At 37.5% G+C, this 18733-nt stretch overlaps 1 protein-coding gene across 2 annotated transcripts in view; it reads right to left on the reverse strand.

The window, feature by feature from the left end:
- The window catches only part of TSC22D1 (TSC22 domain family member 1), a 152022-nt gene that overhangs the window by 89559 nt on the left and 43730 nt on the right, over nt 1-18733 (reverse strand). The gene's annotated exons all lie outside the window — the stretch shown is intronic.

Genomic DNA, 18733 nt, shown 5'->3' on the forward strand with positions numbered 1-18733 from the left:
ACCTATGACTCCTAAAAGCAGTGAGAACCCAACTGAATGTTTTAATTAGAGGAAAAACATCCTAAAACTTGTGTCTTAACATCACTCTGGGGACCAGGAGGTGCCGTGGTGGTTAAGGTTTTAGATTCCCACACTGGCCAACCACAGTTCAAGTCCTGGTGTAACTGACAGCTTGAAAATCACACTGGGTGTGTGTGTTTGTTATGTGTGTCCCCAAAATCCCAGGAAGAGGATGGAGGAAAAGGGATTGCAGCATAGCCAATTCCCCAGGGTGTTGATTTCTCTCTCTCCTCTCTCTTCCCTCTCTCCTTTCATGTTCTCCTCTTCCTCTCTCCCTCTTGAGCAAAAGTACCCTATGACAAATATAGCACTCTGGCTGCACTTAAGGAGCACAGGGGTGTGTACAAGGAGCCCAACAGAACTGCTGTCAAGTTAGAAATGAACTGAGCCAACAGAAAAATTGGCAGATTATTGATATATTCCAGACCAACTATATATGCATGTGTATGCATATTTATCAACTGACCTGGACGATGGATTGAGTGGAAGGACTACAGAGACATTCAGGATCACACTGGAGTTTCCAGCATACATAAATGAATCCTTGAGGGTGACACTCGCTAAGAGGAAGAATGTTAAAGGAAACCCGGATTCAGGAGGTAGAAAGATCACACATTCTTAAAACATGTTTGAGGTGCTCTTGGGACACTCACAAGATGTTGAGTGGGTAGACAGACCCATAAAAGTGGACCAGTATTATAAATGAGAGTGATCAGTGCAGAGGTGAATCTGCCGTATGAGTAGAAGTGCTCAATGAATTGACAGGGAGTGACTTAGCCCGGCCTGAGAAACTCCCACATAGAGCCTAAGCCTAAGCAAAGTGGAAATGAATTAGCAAGTCAGACTGAAAACCTGCCAGAAAGAAAGAAATCAAAGGAATAAAGACATATAGAATGCCAAGTGTCAAAAGAAAAGAATGTAATCCAACTGTGCTGAGTGCTGGGAGCATGTGACTCACTCACTAAATATGAAAATCAACAGCATTATTTCAGTGGCACTGTTAGAGGTGGAAGCAAGATTCAAGTGGACTGAGTAGGGAAGGAAGAAATGGATTATTGACCATTTTGTTTTGGATTTACAAAGGAAGGTGAGGCAGTAGCTAGGGTTAGATATAAATCAACAAAAGTTTCATTCTTTAAACTTGGGGACGGTATGAGAAGAATCTAGATGAAAGGAAGAACCTAAATATGGAACAGAAAGAAAAATACAAAATCTTAAGACATTTAAGACAGCAGAGCTAATGAGATCTGGACACAGGGCAGTAAAAGGGAAGAGTGCTGAAGAAGTGAGGTTAGGTTTGGTATCAGGGGCAGTTCCATCTAATGGTTCTAATTTCTCTTTCAAGCTAGATGTCAGGTATCTGTGGAAGAAACTGTTACTCAATGTAAGTGTACCATGATGAGGAGGCCTTTATATAGTAATGGAAAAGACTTTCCTGTTTATTAAGAGTGCCTGGCACATAGCAATTAAACCCATATACACACACTGTTCTCAAAACAACCCTGGGAAGTGGTCTATTTATTAGCCCTCTCACAGATGAGAAAACTGATGCACACAGTTAAAGTGACTTGCCCAAGGTGAGTGGCAGTGCCAGATATTAAAATAAAAACACTGGCTGGGGACCAGCAGATAGTGTAGCAGTTACAAAGCTAGACTCCATGTTCAAGTCCTGGACCTAGCAGCTTCAAACTCAGGCCAAGTACATGAATGTGCATGCCCAAATCCCAGGAGAATGAAGAAGGGATCGCGGCGTGGCCATCCCCCCTAAGGAGTGATATCTTGCTTCTCTGTCTCTCTGGTGAGCACATGCACCCTATAGCAAAGAACCTCTCCAAAAACAAACAAACAAGACTGACAGTTCAACGGTCTGTCAATGTTACACTATCTCTTGATGGGTTTTAGGCTGCCCGAAAGAACGCATATTGTCACTACAGATTGCTGGTGTCTTGTGATCCTTGAGACCATCAAGTCTGAGACTGCTACAATAAGCATTATGTTAACATTATAAAATAATAAAAATAGGGAACCAGCAGTTAGCGTAATGGCTATGTTGCTGGACTCCCACGTAGTCGACTGCGGTTCGCGTCCCAGACCCGGTGGCTTAAAACTCACACCCAGCACGTGTGCATGCGTGCCCAAGATCCCGAGAGGAGAATGGAGGAGAAGGGATTGCGGCATGACCATCCCCCCTGGGGGGTGATTTCTCGTTTTCTGTCTCTATGTCTCTCTATCTGTCTGGCGAGCACACACGCCCTATAGCAAAAACCTCTCCAAAAAAAAATAAATAAATAAAAATAGAAACTTACCTATAGCTAAGAAACCTAGGCAGTAAGACTTCATAAACTACCATCTTCTGACACATATAATCACTAGTTAACACGCTAGTGCAAAGAATCCAAAACATTAGTTTTCTCTTTTCCTCATTATTGCTCATTCTCCAGGATTACAACTGTCCAACAGCACTAAAGGGGCATTATAATTTGTCTATTAATTTATGGATCTAAAGGCGGCTTGTGTCTTCTTCATTAAGATATTTGTTCAGTTCCTACCGTGTGGCAACCGCTATGTCAGGTGCCAAAAAACAACAATAAATGAGACCAACATGGTCCCAGGGTCTCAGGAAGCCAGGTATGATCAGTAATACATGCTTTTAAACTGAGAAAAATACAGGAATGGAATCAATATAACCTCAGAGAACAAAAGTCAAGGAGTTTAGATATAGGGAATTGAGACATCTCTGAATAGGAAATGTTTAAGAGAGACCTACAAGTGGGAGAAGGTATTCAGGAATCCCCAAAGGTAGGGGAGAATAAGAAATTCACACATGAAATGAAATAAGCCCAAGGACAGCAGCGGTGAGGGGAAGTTGGAGGAAAAGGTAGACTTTTGCAAAAGTTAAGGCAAGAGATGATGGTGACTTCGATGGACATGGTGAGAAGTGCACAGGGTAAGAGACATTTAAGAGGTAAACCTGATCTTTGACAAAGGAACAAAGACAATTCAATGGAGAAAAAGAATCTTTTTCCTCAAAACTAAAACTTACAGAGAGTAACACAGGAGAAACCTTGCTTTGACAATGTGTTTTTAGAGACACCACCAGAATCATGACCCTTTAAAGGAAAAAAAAAAAAAAAAACTAAGGCAAAGTTTGTTAAAATTTTTGTTCTTTGCAAAATACTGTATGAGAGTGAAAGGACAAGCCACAGACGAAGAGATTATCTGCCAAACACATATGTAATAAAGGACTTGTATTCACAATATACTCTTAAAACTGAACGGCAACCTACGCTTAAAATGGGCAGGGCTGCCCCTGTATTTCAGCAGTTAAGGATCACACATGGCTGACCACAGTTCAAATCCTAACTCCAGTAGCTTAAAAAAACGACAACAAAAAATACACCAGGTGCAGGCGTACACGTGCCCAAAATCCTGACAAGAAAGAATGGAGAAGACAGGTCTGCAGTATGACCGTGCTCTAACGGGGGATACACTCTCCTTCTCCCTTTCTCTCGCTCTCCCTCTCTCACGCGCACACGTGCAAACATATATACCCTCTGGCAAAACAGTACAACCACCCTGGAAGACAGTTTGGCAGTATCTTACAGCACTAAGGGTTAGCTTACCTACACTCATCTAGCCAACACTTAAATAGGTGTTTTCCCAAATAGATTGAAAACTCACAGCCACACAAAAATCTGCACATGAATGTTTGCAGCAGCTTTATTCATAACTGCCAAAAACGGTAGCAAGCAAGATGGCTTTCAAAAGCTGATGAATAAACAAACTGTGGTAGACAGACACAATGGTAGAAAAGAAATGCGCTATCGATCCACAAAAAAGATAGGGAAAAACTTTAACTGTATGTTGCTAAGTAAAAGAAGCCAGTACGCAAAGGCTACATATTATGTAATTACAAATCTATGACATTTTGGAAAAGTCAAAACTAGAGAAATAGTAGTTGTCAGAGCTTAGGGTGGAGAGGAATGAATACGTAGAGCATATGGTTTTTTTAAGGGCAGTAATACTATTTATTCTGTAAGATATCAGGATAGATACATGAAAAGCATTTAGCAAAACCCATAGAACTCTCTGACCCAGTGAAATTTAATATAACTGGACTTTTGTTAATATATCAAAATTGGTTCACTAACTGCAACAAATGCACTAAAGTGTTAATAAAGTAAACTTGGAGGGGCTAGTTAACAAAAGAAGAAACATTAAGCCATGGGAATAGGAAAGACTGAATATAAAGAAAAGAGGGGGGAAAGTGTAAAGATTTGGGTTTTGAAGTGCATTCATAATTAGATGGAGGAGGCATAGCAACAGCAACTGAAAAAGTAAAGACTGGGATTGAAAAAGTACATGGTCATATGGAAACCAAGAAAGGGGTATTTTCAGAAGGTTGGAGTGACTGTCAAATTATGCTAAAAGGTCAAGTAAGAAGGGGGTAATTGTGTAGGTGAAAGTTAAGAGACGCAATCCCACTAAACAATAACTAATCATAAAACTAGAGAATACTTCCCCTCCCACCCACACGTTTCCATCACATCAACAGTGCTCCTTTCTAACAACTATAACTGAGAGAATGACAATTCTCAGGTTCCATCTAAAAACGAGTCTCTAGGGCCAGTCTCACTGCCTGTGGTTAAGAGAGCTGGGTCCACGTGGCCAAATGCGGTTTGAATCCCTGGGGGCTTGAAGAACACAAAGGGCCTGGGGCCAGCAGATGATGCAATGGCTACATCACTGGATTCCCATGTAGTTGACTGCGGTTCAAGTCCCAGACTTGGTGACTTAAACTCACACCGGGCACATGTGCGTGTGTGCCCAAGATTCTGAGAGGAGAATTGAGGAGAAGGGATTGTGGTGTGGCCATCCCCCCCGTGATTTCTCACTTTCTGTCTCTCTGTCTCTGTCTCTCTGGCGAGCACACGCCCTATAGCAAAAACCTTTCCAATAAAAAAGAAAGAAAACCCACAAAAGGCCCATGTATGTTCATGTCCCAAATACCGGCAGGATGAAGAAACAGAGAAAGAGGGGTTGCAGTGTGGCTATGGTCTACAGGAGAGGGTGAGGAGGGGAGATCTCCCTCTACCTTTTTCTTCTTTCTTTCTGTCTCCATCTCTGGCAAGTATATGCATCATCTAGCAATAAGAAATAATAATAATTACAATCAAATAGAAAGGATTCTCTAAGGAAAACCCAAAGAAACAGAATAGACAAAAAACAAGACACTATAGGAAATCTGGACCTCTGATAACTATAGCAAAAAGTGAACAGACTAACCTCTAGTCAAATCAACATAAAACCTCATATTAAAGGCCTACTGATCTCTGTTCTTTTTATCCGATACATCACATCTAGCTTTTAACAACAACAAAAAACAGTAAGTCACGCTAAAAGATAAAACAGTCTGAAAATACAAAGCAAGCATCAGAATCAGATGACAGATATTTTGCAATGATCAGACCAACAATTTCTAAATTCTGATATGCTAAGAGCTTTAATAGAATAAATAACAAGATGAATGAGCTGATGGGTAATATAAGCAGACAGATGATTTTTACAAAAAGAAAACTGTAAGGACAAAAAAGAAAGCTAAAAATCAAAAACAAAGTAACAGAAATGAAGAATGGAAGATTTAACAGGATCATCAGTGGGCTAGACATGATCTAAGGGAAAAATAACTCAGTAACTTTAAAGATATGCCAATAAAAAAAAAGTTTGTTTTAACTGCCAGAGAGTACATGCACTTACCAGAGAAAGGCAAGAGGGAAAGAAGGAGCAAGAAAGCACCCTTAATGGGGCATGGTTACACCACAATCACTTCTACACTTCTCCATCCTGATGGGATTTGGGGCATGCACACACTTGTACCCAGTGTGTTTTCAAGCCACCAAGACCAGGATTCAAACCACAGTTGAACATGTATAATTTGGATCCCTTAACCACTAGGCTACCAACCCTGTCAACAGAAACTTTGTAAACTAAAAGCCAAAGGAAGGGAAAAGAACCAAATATCACAAAACTGGAACAATTTTAAAAGGTATAACCTGCATAATGGCAATACAAAATGAAGAAATAGAGAGAAAGTGAGAAAAGCAGTATTTGAAGACATACTAGCTGGCAACTTTTCAACATTTAAAACAGACATCAAACCACTGCAAAAAGCTCAGAGAACACATTAAAGAGGAAACACCAAAAATCTACACTTAGGCATGTCATATTCAAACTGCAAGAAAAAAAATCAAAGACAGGAAAAAAATCTAAAGGTGGCACCAGGTGGTGGCAAAATAGGAACCATATACATGGGGAATCGAGGGTAAGAATTACATCAGACATTTCTTCAGAAGTATGCATGAAGACTGGGGTGAAATATTTAAAGTATTGAAAGAAAAAACTACCAACCTACAATTCTATGTCCAGCAAAATTATCCTTCAAAGGTTAAAAAAAAGTTTCTTAGACAAACAAAAATGGAGCAAATCTGTCACTACTAGAACTGCCTTCAAAAATATATTAAAAGAAAGTTCTAAGGCAACAAAAATTATATAGGTCACAGATCTACTCAAAGAAAAGATTACGACAGAAGAATAAAAGGAGATAAAACCTTTGATCTTTCAAATTCTTAATTTACCTAACATAAATATGTTCAAAATAATGAAAGCAACAAGATATTAGATGACAATAGCTTACAGAAAAGTGAAATGAAGTAAAGCAATGTTATATTGCATGAAAAGGGAACTGGAAAAATCTCTTAAAAGATAAACTGCACTAGCCATGGACTAGTGCAGTATTATTTAGTCAAAAATAAGTATTTCAAACTCTAGAGCAACAACTAAAATAAATTTTAAACAATGTGCTAAGAGAAGAGAAAAAATACAGTCATATGAAATGCTCAGTTATGACCAGAGAAGGCAAAAAAAAAAAAAAGACTAGAAGGCAAAATAGGAAAAAAAGGAAAGGAGGAAGAAAATTGGGACTAAGAGAGGGCATGGAGATTAAGGTGACTAGATCCCACATGACCGACTATGCAGTTCAAATCCCAGACCTGGCCACTTGAAAAACATGCCAGGCGCTTGTGCACAGATGCTCAAAATCCTGAAAGGTGAAAGGAGAAGTGATTGCAGCACGGCTAGCTCCCGCCAGTGGGTATAGTTTCAATAATTTCTGATCTTACTTTCCCTCTCTGTCTCTTGTGAGTTCATGTGCCCTATGGCCAAGAAGTAAGGAAGGGGTAATAGAAAAGTTTTTTAAAAAGGTAGACAAAACAAGAGAGATATTAATCTAACCATATCAATAATCATTTTCCATGTGAATAGTATAAACATACCAATGAAAAGACAGAGACTGTCAATGCAGATTAAAAACAAACAAGACCAAGAGGCTAGCAGGTAGTAGGGTGCTTAAGGTGAAAGACTCCCACATTGCAGATTGCAATTAGAATCCTAGACCCAGCAGCTTAAAAATCACACCAGATGCATGTGCTTGCATACCCAAAATCCCAAGAGAAGGAAGGAGGACAAGGGACTGTGGTGTGGCCATCCTCCCTTGGGGGGGGGGGTGATTTCTCATTTTCCCTCTCTCTGTCTCTGTCTCTCTCAGGTAAGCACATGTGCCCTATGGCAAAACCTTAAAAAAGAAAATAAATAACAATTTAAAAAAAGCTAAATGCTGTCTATGAGATACCCATTTTAAACATGAAACAACACCCAAATTAAAAGCAGAGACAGATAAGATACCAGCAGGTGGCATAGTGGCTAAGGCACTGGACTCTCACATGGCTGACCATGGTTCTAGTTCCAGACCTAGCAGCTTGCTTTCTCTCACTATTTCTCTCTCTCTGGTGAGTATGTCTGCCTTGTAGCAAATTAAATAATAATAATAATAATAAATAAAACTAAATAAATCTTTTTAAAAATAGAGACAGACATACCATGCTAACAGAAATCAAAATCAGGCATCACTATATTAATTTCAGACAGAAATATCAGACTTCAAAAGAAAAAAAAGGTCACATTTCTCTTCATTAGAAATAAAGGAGGGTGTTAGGTAACGACAAAGGGAACATTATATGCCTAACAACAACAACAAAACTAGAGTCAGAGGCCAGCAGGTGGCACAGTGGTTAAGGCGCTGGACACTCACATGGCTGGACCATAGTTCAAATCCCAGGCCTAGTGGCTTGCTTTCTCACTTTCCTTCTCTTTCTCTCTCATCCTCTGTCTGTCTCCACCTGGCGAGTGTGCATGCTCTGTAGCAAATTAAAAAATAGTAATAATAATAAATAAAATTAATTTTTTTAAACTGGAAGTAAAAACTGAAAGAATGTAAGGAGAAATAGACAAGGCCACTATTATAAAGACACAAACAGTAGACAAATTTAACAAGCAAAAAATAATTAAGAACATAAATGAACTGAACAGCACCAGCTATCAACTGGATCTAATTGACATCTACAGATTTCTTCAGCTAACATCAGAACACACATTCTCCTCAAGTTCACACAGACTATTCACGGACAGACAATATTCAGGCCAATAAAGCACACAGTAACAAACGTAGAACAATACAAATTTGCTTTCAAACCACAACGGGAATAAACTAAAAGTCAGTTAAAGTCCAGCTATTTGCAAATATTTGGTATACTTTTCATAATAAATGAAAATGAATACGTTCTATCAAAAATCTTGGGATGCAGCAAAACAAGTACTTAGAGAAAAATTTATAATACTGGATAAATATATTAAAAAGATCCAAAATCAATCATCTAAACTTCTACCTTATGAAAACTATTTCTATGAGGTAGCCATTTTAGGAAACTAGAAAAGTAAAATAAACTTAAACAGAAAAAAATACAATAAGATCAGAAATTACTGAAACTGAATATGGGATATTAAGAAAAATAAAACCAAAATCTAATTCTTTGATCAATAAAACTAATAAACATCTGGCCAGACTAATCAATAAGGCACACAAAAAACTATTAGGTCATAGGAAAGTCACAATATATTTGTCTATGTTTTTCTGTACAAAAATACATAATGGCTTTCCCAACAACCCAACAGTATCACAAATGACAGACTGGCCATCACTACTGATCCCATGGACATTAAAAGGATAAGTATTATGAGCAATTCTAGCTCTACATATTTGATAATATAAATTAAATAAACTAATTTCTTTAATGATATGTCTATCAAAACTCATACAGGAAGAGACAAAAAGACTGAATAGGCCTGTATCTATTAAATAACTTGAATCAATAATTGATACCTTTCTCAAACAGAAAGCACTGGGCTCAGCTGGTTTCACTGGTGAATTCTACCAAGTACTTAACAAAATGATACGAATTCTCTATAATTGCTTGAGAAAATAAAAACAGAAAAATGTCTAACTGTAAGACCAGCATTAACCTAATACCAAAAGAGACAAAGATAATACAAGAAAAAATATATAGACCATTATCATCCATGAACATTGAAGCAAAAATCCTTGACAAAATACGTGCAAATCAAACCCAACAATGTAGAGTATAAATTATATACCATGACCAAATGGATTTATACTAAGTATGCAAAATTGATTCAATACTGAAAAAAACAGGCTAAAGAAATATAATGCATAATAAATACCAAAAAAAAAAGCATTCGACAAAATCTGACATCCATTTAAAATTTTAAAACTTTGAGCAAATAAGGAAGAAAGGGGAACTTTCTCAACATGAAGAGTAACTACAAAAGGAAGGAAGGAAGGAAGGAAGGAAGGAAGGAAGGAAAAAGGAAGGGAGATAGATGATAGATAAGAAAGACAGACAGACATGACAGACAGATACATGGCTGGTGCCAGACAGTAATGCAGCCATAAAACATGACACTTATGAGGCAGATCCACATAAGGTTGCTGGTTAAAGCTAAAGACTTCCCTGAGTACACCAGGTATGTGTTTGCCGATGATCTAAGCTAGTTGAGGCTGGCGAAATGGGTCATTCTACAAGACCTATTTTCCCATGATCCAAGCTGGCTGAGGCTGGGGCAAGAAGGTGGATCATGCTTCAAGATCTTGTTAGGTATGCTCTCTCTCTGGGAATGAACAAAAACTTCAAAAGAAAGAAAAATTACCTGGGACCAGCAGTTAGCGTAATGTCTGTCACTAGACTCCCATGTAGTCGACTGCGGTTCGAGTCTTGGCCCCAATGGCTTAAATTCACGCTGGGAGCTGGTGCGTGCGTGCCCAAAATCCCAAGAGGAGAATGGAGGAGAAGGGACTGCAGCGTGGCCAGACCTCTGGGGGGTGATTTATAGCTTTCTCTCTTTCTCTCTTTCTGGTGAGCACACGCACCCTATAATAAAAACCTCTCCAAAAAAAGAAAAAAATTACCTTAAAAAAAGATCTAGATCTAACATCATAATTATTGGTTACAAATCAGATGCTTTCCCCCTAATACTAGGAAAAGGACAAGGATGTCTCCTCTTGTCACTCTGAACTTAACGTAAGGATAAAGAAAAGTCTTAGCTAGTGCAATAAACAAAGGAAATGAAAGGTATACAGATTGAGAAGGATAAATAAAACTATTTGTTCACAGATGAGATGATCACATATGCTGAAAATCCCTAGGGATCAAGGAAAACACTACTGCAACTACTGCAAGACTATATATAAGGTCAATATACAAAAGTCAATTACTTTCCTATATATTAGCCAATAAACAGGAATTTGAAATAAGAAAAATATCATTAACACCAAAAAAAAAAAATCAGTATAAACTTAAGAAAATATGATTTCGGGGCCAGAAGGTGGTGTGGTAGTTAAGGGCACTGGACTCCCACATGGCTGACCATGGTTCAAGTCCTGGACCTGTCGGCTTGCTTTCTCTCTCTCACTCTGTCCCTCTCTGGTCAAATTAAAAATAAATAAATACAGTTAAATAAAATAATTTTTTAAAAAGAAAATATGATTTCATACTATCTATATGAAAACTAAAAAATATTAATAAAATATTCTAAATGTAAGGAGAAATAGTCTATGTTCATCAATAGGAGGACTCAATTGTTAAGTTGTCAGTTCTTCCCTATTGGATATTAAATTCAATAAAATCCCAATTAAACTCTCAGCAAGTGATTTTATGGATATAGACAAACTGTTTTTAAAGTCTATATGATAAAGCAAAAGTTCCAGAATAGCTAGCACAATACTAAAGAATAAAGCCATAGGACTGACACTACCCTGAATTCTAGACTTCGTAAAAAGTTTCAGTATTGAAGAGAGGATGGAACTGTCAAAAGAACAGATCAATGGAACAGAATAGAGAGTCCATAAATAGAACTGAATATAGTCAACTGGTCTTTCAAAAAGGAACAAAGGTAATTCAGTGGAGAAAGAAGTCTTTTCAACAAATGGTGCTGGAACAACTGGACATGGCATGCTGTTCCTCCTGACCCCTAAATCAATCTAAACACAAACCTTACACTTTTCACAAAAATTAACTCAAAATAGGTCACTGACCTAAATGTAAAACAAACAAAAAAACGATTAAAAAAAAAAAAAAAACTATACACAAAACACAGGAGAACATCTAAGTGACTTGGGTTCAGCAATGAGTTTTTAGACACATCATCCAAATCATGAACCATTAAAAAAAAATATTGACTAGGTGAATTTCATTAAAATTTTATCTCTGCAAAAGATACTTCAATGAGAAATGGAAAGGTAAGCACCCACAGACAGAGAGAAAATTTTTGCCAAACACACTCTCTGATAAATGTCAGGTATCTAAAATATGCCAAAAGACTCAACATTAAAAAAACAAACAACTGGGGCCAGGAGGTGGTTTGGTGGTTAAGGGTGCTGGACTCCCTAGGGCAGACTGTGGGTCAAGTTCTGGACCTGGTAGCTTGCTTTCTCACTTTCCCTCTTTCTCTCTCTCTCACTCTGTCCCTCTTTGGACAAATTAAAATACATAAAGTTAAAACAATTCTTAAATAATGAAAACTGACTTTAGAAATGGACAAAAGATCTGAGCAGACACCTCACCAAAGAATAGGTGGAAAATAAGCGTACGAAAATATGTTTCACATCATGTATCATTAGGAAACTGAAAATTAAAATGACAAGACTCCAATGCTGGAGTGGCAATCATCAAACACAGATAGCAAATGATGATGAAATGTAGAGCAATACAACTCAGGTTCACTGCTGGTGGGAATACAAAACCACTCGGCCACTGCAGAAGTTAGCTCAGTAGTCTGCATTTTACAGAGATAAGTTCTATCTTATCCTATGAGGCAGCAGTCATAGAAACAGGGGGAACACAGGGCATTTCTAGGGCAATTAGATATATTCTGTATGAGCCTATAATACTGAATACATAACAAGACACAATTGGCAATACTTACAGAATTGTATGACACAAAGAGTGAACTTGAACTACAGCATTTAATAATGTATCAAAGTGGTTCATCACTTATTGTGTAATGCACCACACTAATGTCAGTGGGTGAGAATAGGGAAAATTATGAGAGAGGGAGAAAGTAAATGGGATCACTTTGCCCTTACTGATTCTATAAACCTAAAACTGCCTCCCTTTGTGAAAGTATATCACATGATTGACTATGCAGTTTGAGTCTTAGACCCAAACACCTTAAAAAATGTATCAGGTAAGTGTGTGTGTGCATGCCCAAAATCCTCAAAGAAAGGAGAAATGAAGAAGGGATTGTCATTGTCATGTCCCCGTGCCTCATGAGGGGTGTAGCAGAGTGCTTTCTCACTCTGCCTCTGGTGACCACACACACCCTCTGGCAAATTTACAAAAGAAAAAAAAATATTAAGTAAAATAATTATTTAATCTACTTTAGATACGAAAATTTCTATATGAAAATTTACATGAATTCTTTTCGGCAAGGATATCTGACAATCAATGGTGCAATATAATTCCTTAGATTTAAATGAGCATATCTGCTTTCAAATGCCATCTTCATTGCTTATTGACCATATGTCACTGGTTAAGTTTTGTAACCTCTGAGTTTCAGAATCTTTCTGTGTAAAATGAAAAAATTATCACCTTTCTCACAGGTTAGCTGAATTAGGTAAATATATGTAAAACACCTATCAAAGGTGCACAGAGTCGTCATATACAGGTTTGTTCTCTTTCTTCCTTATTTTTCCCCAAATTCTAATTCAGGTAAGGCAGAACACATACCACCTCAACCAAAGTTTCTCTAAGAAAGATAGCTGTATTCTTAGGAATACATAAAACCAATAAATAAATACTTTCATGTCTTCCTAGAGCTCATCCTAAGATTTGGGGTAGGGGGGGAAGCTAAATATTTTAACTGGTAATAACAATACTTTTGTTATTATACAAAGACAAAACGATACTTTAGTTATTATGCAATAATTTTTCTAAACAAAAATGCATCATGACTTTCCTGACAACCCAACATCATACCAAAACAATGTTGCTATGGCAGTGTTTGCCCTGTATTTCAAGATGTGACACAACACTATGCTTGCATTATAGCTTAGGCCACTTTCTCATACTTCCCGGGTTGTTACTTCACCATCTTCTGCCATTTGGTATTATTTCCCAAACTCTTCCACTGTAGCACTGTTTTTCATTTCTAATTTTTATCATGCAACTAAACACAAATTAGTTTTCTTCTGTTAGTCACATGACAACAGTTTGGCTCTAAGAGCCCTGGCTATTCTTAAATTAGCAAGGACAGCCTGGTATTATACGAGTCATTTAATACAGAAAGTCAGAATTAAGCAAGCTAATCAAAAATAAATAGGGACTGTACTTCTGATTCCCAAAGTTTTAGCTATTACCTGAGTCAATTTTTATTATACTGTGCACACCAGTCTTTGCAACAAGACTACTAACCTGATTTTTAGAAATGAAGTATTTTGCATACCACTAAATAATTTCTTTGCCAAGGACAATCTCAGCATACATAAAATTAAGCACCTTACTGTACAAATTTATAAGGGCAAAGTGGTATTCCGGGGCCAAACACAATATAGTCATGTTATAATAGCCCAGCAGAGCATTTGTTCTGTGTTAGCTCAATGTGACACACTAAGACAAAGAATGAGAAACTCAGGGACCAACAGTTAACGTAATGGCTATGTCACTGGACTCCCACATAGTCGACTGCGGCTCGCGCCCCGGACCCGGTGGCTTAAACTCACTCAGGGTGCGTGTGCATGCATGCCCAAGATCCCAAGAGGAGAATGGAGAAGGGATTGCGGCGTGGCCATCCCCTCTGGGGGGTGATTTCTCGCTTTCTGTCTGTCTCTGTCTGGTGAGCGCACACACCCTATAGCAAAAACCTCTCCAATAATAATAATAATAATAATGAGAAACAGTATATTCAGAGAAGACCTATATAAAACTTTTAAGGCTCTCTCCATGGTACATGAAGAGGTTAATAAGGATGCACAAATGTGTGGAAAGGAAAACTTGGGCCTGTTATGGAGAGATTTAACAGCCATCACATGTGAAAGGCATCAACTTGCTCTATTGTCCAAAATCATGATTCAACAAGAGGAGAGTAAAGTGGTACAGACTCCAAGCTGGTACTATCAATAATTTAATATTTGAAATGCTTGTAATAGCAGTTATTCTGTATGCAAAATGAGGGTGCTAATCTTCGTTTCAGAGAAAGTGAGAAATCGCCCCTCTATTCCCAAGGAGGAACAGACACACAGCAACCCCTTCTCCTCCACTCTCTTCTTAGAATTTTGGACATGCGTGCGCGTGCGCACACACACCTGTCATGATTCTGAAGACACCAGGTTCAGGACTTGAACTGTGAAGCTGGCCATGTGGGATCCAACACCTAACCTCCATCACCTAACCTCCATCCTACCTGCTGACTCCACCTAGATTCTTTTTAACAAGTAATTTTTTAAATTATTTACTTATTCATTCATTCATTTTAATTTAACCAGAGATTCAAGACAGAGAGAGAGGGTAAGTGAGAAAGCAAGTCACCAAATCTGGGACTTGAACCACGGTCGGCAATGTGGGAGTGTCTAGTGCCTTAACCACCATGCCACTTGCCAGCCCCAACTAAATATTTTTAAGGTAACTTTTTTCAATTTTAATTTTCCAGAGAGAGCATGAGAGAGAGAGAGAGAAAGCACTCCTAATTGGGGAATGATACCACCACAACCCTTTCTCCTCCCTTTTTCCATTTTATCAGAATTCTAGGCACACACAGATGCACAAGTGTCCAATGTGTTTTTCAAGCAACTGGTCTGGAAGTCAAGTGACATGGTCAGCCATGAGAGATCTGACTCCCTTAATCATTAGGTCATAGGAGCATCCTGGTAATTTTCAATAAAAAAATGGCATGGGGGGGGGGGGGACCAGCAGGTGGTGTGCTGGTTAAGGGTGCTGGACTTCCACATGGCTGACCATGGTTCAAGACCTGGACCTGATGTCTTGCTTGCTCACTTTCATTCTCTCTCTGTCCCTCTCAGGTCAAATAGAAAATAAATAAATTTAAATAAAATAATTCCAAAAATAAAAAGGTAAGGGAGCAAACTCTGTATCAACATTATTGCTCTCTATAAAGGGAAAAGCAGAATAAGTAGCATTTTAATTAAAACCCAAATATCCTTAAGCTGGAGTTCTTATAATAAGAATTCAAACACATGATAGAAGATTATTATGTTTTCCTTGTTACTCTTTCAGTAAAATATACTAGTAATTTAATCATAGAAAAAGTTCTCATCTATATTTGACAATGCATTTTCCTTTATTTCTAAATATACTATTAACACTCAACTTTTTGAACCTACTTAATATTTCTTAGAGAGTACCAGTGTAACATTATTCTCCGTGATTCTATATACTAGGAACAGTATTATTCCTTAACCTTTAATAAAAGATTCATCTGAATTACAATGTACATACATGTTGATAAAACTCCTTGAATTGGGTTTGGCAGGTGGTGGTGGTGGTAGTGGTGGTGGTTAAGGGCACTGGATTCCCACATGGCTGACGATGGTTTGAATCTTAAACCTCGTGCCTTGTTTTCTCTCTCTCTCTCTCTCTCTCTCTCTCTCTCTCTTGCCCTGTCCTTCTCTGGTCAAATTAAAATAAATGAATAAATAAAACTGAATAATTTCAAAAATTAAAAAAAAAAAACTTCTTGAATTAATTTCTCAAGACCAAATAAGTTACTCAGGTGACTATTTTCTAAGTTCCAAGTATCATTTAATAAAACTAGGCATGTGGGGACCAGCAGTTGGTGTAATGGCTATGTCGCTGGACTCCCATGTAGTCAACTGTGGTTCAAGTCCCGGACACAGTGGATTAAACTCACGCAGGGTGTGTGTGCGTGCGTGTCCAGGATCCAGAGAGGAGAATGGAGAAGGGATTGTGGCGTGATTTCTCGCTTTCTGTTTCCGTCTTTCTAATGAGCACATGTGCCCTAAAGCAAAAAACCTCTCCAAAAAAATAAAAATAGGCATGTGTAGCTAAAATGAAACCAGGCAAAGATCTCATGAGCTTTTCCATGCAAAGCACAATACTCTTACAGTGCTCATTCAGGACTTATGAAATACTAAATTAAAGATGGATCATAAACATGGAGAGTAAGAGTAGCTGATCCTTAGAATAGCAGAGGCTATGTGTGCAAAGTACAGTATCTACAGACATGATTCCTTTTTTAAGATTTTTGTCACAGGATACGTGCACTAGCCAGAGAGAGAGAGAGAGAGAGAAAATGAATAATCACCCCTCATAGGAGGGCTGACCTGCACTGCAATTCCTTCTCCTCCATTCTTCTCTTGGAATTTTAAATCACCCCCACCCCCCCGATATGAGGGCTGGCCCGCATTGCAATTCCTTCTCCTCCATTCTTCTCTTGGAATTTTAGGCACACATACACACATACCCAGCATGTTTTTCAAGCCACCAGGTCCGAGATTCGAACCACAGGGTCAGTCATGTGGAATCTAGAAGGTCATGTGGAATCTAGATCCTTAACCACCCTGCAGGCCCCCGGACAGGTTTCTAAATTCACTCCAAAGTCATACAAAATCAAATTCGTGGTTTATCCATTTCTCTTATCTGGAAGAAAATTTTAAGACAAAGCATTTTCCTAATTCTACATCTGTCTGAAAAATCCAAAGATACCTGTTGTAGTATAATCATTAAATATTACATTGAATATATTTTGAACATTTTTCTGCCTATGCCATATCTTACCTCTTGAGCAGAGATTCCTCTTATCAATAATTCCTGAAAAATCCGATGCATACTCCAAAGTTGCCTAGCATTTCTACTACAAGTAATCTAATTATCTTAGATGTACATACTAGTGGGAAAAAAATCTTCAGAGCATCCATGTGCTTATTTGTGAAACATGAATCTTTCACATTTTAAGACTAAATTAGTAATGAAACCTTTTAAATGGGAAACAAAAATATCTGAATATAAATAACAAAAATTGCTTAGGACATGTAAGCAATGATGTTTGCTCAACTGTTTCAAGTACACTATAAAGAAAACTAAGATCTGTGTATGTATTTACAATAAGCTATAAGGTCAGTACTTGCAGTCACACTGCTTATATTTACATTTTTAAACAAAAGCTACCTTGAAAAACAAACAAACAAACAAAAAAACTTTGTCCTTTGTTTCCTTCCCAAAGAAGGATCACTATAGTGAAAACATAAGCATTAAAGATAACAGTGGTAAGCCACGTTCAACATTCTAGAATATTTTTATTCTGACAGCTATCGTTGATAGTGTAGGGGAGAGCTCCATATTAAGAAAAATTACTTATTTAAATCTCTCATTTTATTATTATCTTTGCAATATTTCTGAAGTTTCTAGTGCAGGATTTTTTAAACTCCACTGCCAATACACCACCCCCTTTTTATACAGATAAGAAAGGTTTAAAATTGTTTTGCATTCAAGCAAAATACAGCCTTCCATTGAAATATACTGCCTGTAAACCTTTTAATGGCTTTAATTCTAAAAACAATTTAGTCCACATAATCTTTACTCATCTCTTCCAAACTTACCAGATTAATAAAACCAAGAAGTTTAATTCCCTTTCCCCTACTCCAATACAATAACTATTCTAAACCATTATTTCCTTTTGTAATTCTCAGTTTTTCAGAGTATAATTTCCTTGGGTACTCTATTTCCTTTTATCCACAGGTTATCATTCAGTTTTCATTTCTCACCTAGGACCCCATCTTAATGTTTATTTTTAATTTTTGGAGTCCACTTCTTCTATAAGTATTGTTCAAATCCAAAAGAAATCCTCTTGCTTCTAGCAAATCCTGCATAGAAAAGGTAAATTTTTTCAATGGCTTGAAATAAATAAGTTTATGCAGTTACAAAGGCAACAATCATTAAAACCAAATTTTACCCTTTCCATGTCTTGAAAATTTTAAAAGCAAGAGACTCTGAAGTCAAGATTTCTCATTCTATAGTTTTTGTTCAAGTAGAACATTAAAGTACAAAACATATTTCTTCTCGTATTAGCAACTCTTATGTACTGGGTAGTTCTCCAATCATCCATTATTTTCTGTTGTTCTTTTTCTGATAAAAGGACCGCATTTTGTGTGCTATTTTCTAAAGATTTATATTTTGATCAATCTAGCTTTTAAAAGATTTGATCAAATTACTCCTGATATTTATAACATTAA

This window comes from Tupaia chinensis, unplaced genomic scaffold (assembly GCF_000334495.1).
Source record: "Tupaia chinensis unplaced genomic scaffold, TupChi_1.0 Scaffold144262_1, whole genome shotgun sequence".
Lineage (NCBI taxonomy): Eukaryota > Metazoa > Chordata > Mammalia > Scandentia > Tupaiidae > Tupaia > Tupaia belangeri.